Source organism: Cynoglossus semilaevis, chromosome 12, assembly GCF_000523025.1.
Source record: "Cynoglossus semilaevis isolate Cse_v1.0 chromosome 12, Cse_v1.0, whole genome shotgun sequence".
NCBI classification, from domain to species: Eukaryota; Metazoa; Chordata; class Actinopteri; order Pleuronectiformes; family Cynoglossidae; genus Cynoglossus; species Cynoglossus semilaevis.
In genome coordinates, this window is record NC_024318.1 from 1,130,221 (window position 1) to 1,134,727 (window position 4,507).

General features: G+C 40.8%; 1 protein-coding gene across 6 annotated transcripts in view; it reads right to left on the minus strand.

Annotated features, from left to right (window-relative positions):
* Positions 1-4,507, minus strand: part of sertad2b (SERTA domain containing 2b) — a 28,036-nt gene that overhangs the window by 12,335 nt on the left and 11,194 nt on the right. For 2 of the 6 annotated variants that reach the window (XR_003051308.1, XR_001760875.2), the window contains exon 1: positions 437-4,435. The exons of 1 other annotated variant lie outside the window; for it this stretch is intronic. The gene's annotated coding sequence lies outside the window, so the exon portion shown is untranslated. Of the gene's footprint in view, positions 1-436; positions 4,442-4,507 lie in introns of those variants that run through there. 3 more of the 6 variants (XR_003051306.1, XR_003051307.1, XM_008321355.3) reach the window with 3 other exon arrangements.

Below are 4,507 nucleotides of genomic sequence, written 5' to 3' on the forward strand. Positions count from 1 at the left end.
AATTTTACAGATTATTTTAATAAATTATATATTTTTTTTTTTTTTTTACCAGAACCGTATTTTGACTTTTTAAAAAGTTATTTCACAGATACTTTCTGTGGTAGCAGAAAGTGGCTGCGGTTTCGTTTTCTTCCGTCACAACAAACCGTTAAATGACTAAATGACAATTTCAGACAAAATCCGTCCCTTTAAAAAAAAGAAAACTTTGAATTTTTCTCCCAGAGTCCCCGCTTCTGTCCCGCAAATAGCAGCAGCACGGAAACAACACAGCAGCAGCAGCAGAAGCAGCAGCAGCAGTAACAGTAACAGCAACAGCAGTAACAGCAGCAGCAGCCTCCTCAGTGGACAAGTTTACCCAGTTCAAAATATAAAAGCGCAAACTGCTATTTAAATCTAACGACTTTTGAATTAAACACGGGCAACAATGGCGTCTTACCGCGTCCAGGTCCGCCGGAGTTTGAGACAGAAGCATGGAGGGGAGATTTAAAGAGTCCCGTCACTGGCACAGAAACACGAACGGTCCGAGCTGCCGGAGACTCCGACACACAATGGCGCTGACAGCAGGAGAAACTGCTGCTGCTCTGAGCGGAGGTGCTGCCTTCACGGGCCGCCGGACTAAAGAGTGCTACACCGAGGAAGCCTCTATTCTCGCTTTTAAAAATAAATCATATTCAAGATTCAACACGTTAATTGACGTATTCACAGTCAGAAAACAGCAGACATTGAGAAAAATGTGTTACAATAAATATTATAATGAGAAATAGTCTTTTTTTTATTATTAAAGAATCCTTCACAACAGGATTTATACAAAAAATACACGGCGACAAACAGACGAGGGAATCGTATTAGTTCTACAGCTAGTAAGTCTAATATTTTGTGTTCATTACGAATTAACACGTTACACTACATCTAATATATAATAGTATTTATTATTCAGAAAATTACGGAGATTTCCTGACATATGCTGCATTAATTGGAAGATTCCAGACAACTGTGTTGTAGACAATAATATCAATAACGTCGTAATTAATGTTCCTACAAATTCGAGGTTTTTTTTTTTAAATAAGTGGCCAAGTTTACGAGCAGCACGTGGAGGTAGCAGAAATAGCTGAAACCGAGCAGCTGCCCCCGAGAAGTGCCGTCGTCGACGTTGTCCCGCCCACACACACACACACACACCACACAGGCACACACACTATCCTCAAGTTGTTTCTCTACTGTGTGTAAAATTAGTTCATTCAACATTTAAAAAAATGTTAAAATTGTGAAATAAAAATCATATGATTCTGTTACTGCTTCTTAAAACTTTTTTTTTATATTTTCAATTAAAACGGGACAAATTTTGCTGCCACTTTCTGGGCTAACTTTTAGCTCTTTCCTTGCTTATTTCTACAAACTTTTTTCTCAACCTGTGGCAAATATAGCGCTCTCTGATGATTTTGTTACATTCAATCATTATTTCTCTTAATCCATTTTGCCTGATGTTGATCAACCTCAAGGATTCACACTTTTAACTTTTGGCCAACTTTGTCAATATTTACTATTTCAGGGCAACATAATTGCTGTTTTCAAGTTTTACATTTTAGAAAAAAACGTAGATGAAAAAAATAAACTTTTGCATGATTCACTGGGAGCCTTAGGTTCTATTATTTTCCTGGTTTCTGAGCTGCACTGAAAGCAAACTGAGCATGTTGTTTGACTGAACAGAGAAGTGTGTCCCACCCTGCAGCAGACAAAAGCCCCAGCTACACACTTACAAACACCAGCAGATTATCCCGGGGGCTAAAATGGGCATCTTTTGGACCGTTACATCTTTGATGCCCCCTGCTGCATGCTCACCCAATTACGCACTGAAAAAGAAAAATTGCAAGTTGTTTTTCTTTTTCTTTTCTTCCCCCCCTCGTAGGGCCGTCTGTTCTCAGTGCTGAAGGTCCGGTGTTTACACTGCTCAGCTGTTGGCCCTACGTTGGTGTGTCTTCTTGACGGCACAGAAAACTTTTTCCACTGTGGAAACCTGGTCACAACAGAAATCACACAAATCTTTGCACGATACGTGGTAAAATAAGTGTTTTACCCTGAGGGGGGTTCACGTGATCATGTCTTAAGAGTTTAGGATTTAAAAGACCAAAGAAAAGCACAGTAAAATCTGCAGCAGCTTAGGTTTATTACACCGTATCTAGAGAATAATATTCCTGGAGTTAAAGAGTCTTTTTCTTTTTCTGTTTGGAAACGGTTGTTTGTAAAGCATTCTTCCTCCCACACTGAAATCCATAGAGAAAAGTCAATATTTTAAGCTGACAGGGACACAAAAGCTCCTGCTCTAAGGCTGTCTGGTTTGGTGATTTTGTGTTGCCAACATTAATACAACAAAGCTGCAAAACAGTCACAGTCATGAAAATATCACACGTCGAGATACAGAAAAAAAAAACACAACAACAACTGCTGCGAATGTTACGTCAACTAACAGTAAATCAGGGACTTTTTCATGAAATGTCAGAGGAAGAATAATTCACAGAGGGACTTCGAGGAAAGTGAACCTGAATCCTTCTGGACTCAAGCCCGCGTCCTTAACCACTAAGCCACCATACGGGCGAGTTAATGAAATTAACAACTTTCAAGTGAACTGTAGATTTTTTTTTTAATTTGAAGTTGGCTAAAAATGTTGTTTTTTTCCTGTAGACTGTATATAAGATGTGAATGTTGCAGTCCAAGTCCTGCAAGGCTGCCTGCTGCAGACCTGCCGTGCAGGGAGCGCACACGCCACCTATAGTTTATGCCCAGATAGTGCATATGATATGTACAAAGATTGCATCACAAACGCAGCCTCTTTATTCCTCATCACTGGACGAAGGATGTGGCAAATTATATCATGATTTTTTCTTTCTTTCTTTTTTTTTTTTTGTTTGAAGGCAAAACTGACTCAGCATTTTTTTTTTTCAGTTTAGCCACAGCAGAGCTGCTGGAAACTGCTGCTCACACAGTAAAAAATAAAAAGCAGGAGCGTTCCGATCCAGCGTGAGAACCCGAGCTCTGCAGCACTGACGTACTGGAGTCTAGAACTATAGGTTAGTCAGGGTTAACAGCATCTCTGTGCACGTGTGTGTGTGTGTGTGCACGTAGATGTGAACGATCCTGTGGTGAACGGACAGATCTGGTTTTAGTCCTGCGTTCATCTCTCTGGCCTCCGAGTTGACTCACAGATGCCGAGCAGCGAGGAGGGATGGCTCTAAATAAAGATTTCAGGTCAAAAACAGGAAATGGCTCAGTGAGCAGGGAGGGCAGGGCCATAGCAACACCAACTGGAGAGCTGCAACCTCAACATCCCTCCCTCCCTCCCTCCACACATCTATCTCCATTCTTCTTCTTCTCCCTCCTTTTATTTCCATCTCTTGTGAAATCCTCATATTTACTGTTTTTATTTCCGTCCTCATTTCTCTTTCTTACATCCTGAGCACTTTCCACCGCTCCGTCTGAAAGTCATTAACAAATGCTACGTTTTAATGACAATAACATGTATTTATTTTATTGTCACGCAGATCAGCGGTTCTGGTAAAAACTATGTTACTATGTGCGTCTATAAGACAGCATGTGTGTGTGTGCGTGTGTGTGTGTCACTATCAGTGTGATCCTGACTCACGTCGTGCTCACTGACCTCACTCATCACACACCCACTCTGTGCGTGAAGCAACACGTCGCACCCATTCGTCACCCTGTTGCACCTTTGGATGGCAACTCTGGTGCCGGGACACGAACTGTCCACAAAATTGACCAAACTAAAACTAAATGCAACATCCCAAAACTTGAGGATGAAATCAAAGAAAACCAGGCCGACGAGTTACATTTCTCTACGCCGATGCACGTTGTAGTGCATTCATATTTTTTTTTCCTTTAAACAGTGCTTTTATTGTGAAATCTGAAGTGACCACCTCCCACACCAAAGTCCATGGAGAATATTGGCATTTTTAGCTCATTGTGTAACTGGGATTATTGAACTACTTACAATAAAAACAACACATCACAACAGCATTACAATAACATAAATAAAAAACAAATTTTAACTGAGTTTGGATCAACCATCCGGAACTTTCTGTGTTTGTCATTAGGAAAAAATATTCTCATACATTTGCAGGAATTGTCACAGTGTTTCTCATCAAGTTCAGTGGAGTTTGACGCAATTGTTGTGAATGTGTCGACTGTGAGAAAAGGAAGTGGAAGAAGTGTGAGCAATCACAAGTGAGAACATAGTTATATAAAAACAAAAACGACCTGACGTCATAATCATCGTTGTGCATTTTTGTCTATTTTCCTCTAAACGGAAATATCACTCGCCACCACCAGTCGTCGTGCTATAAATGCCGTGAATGGATGGAAGCATCGTTTGAAAATGCATAACATCTGCTTGGTCTCCTCTTTAGACGTGAGGTGTGGCAGACCCAGCAGACCACTGCTGCGTGTATGTGTGTGTGTGTGTGTGAGGAGGGCCACGAGCGGAAACAACACATAAACC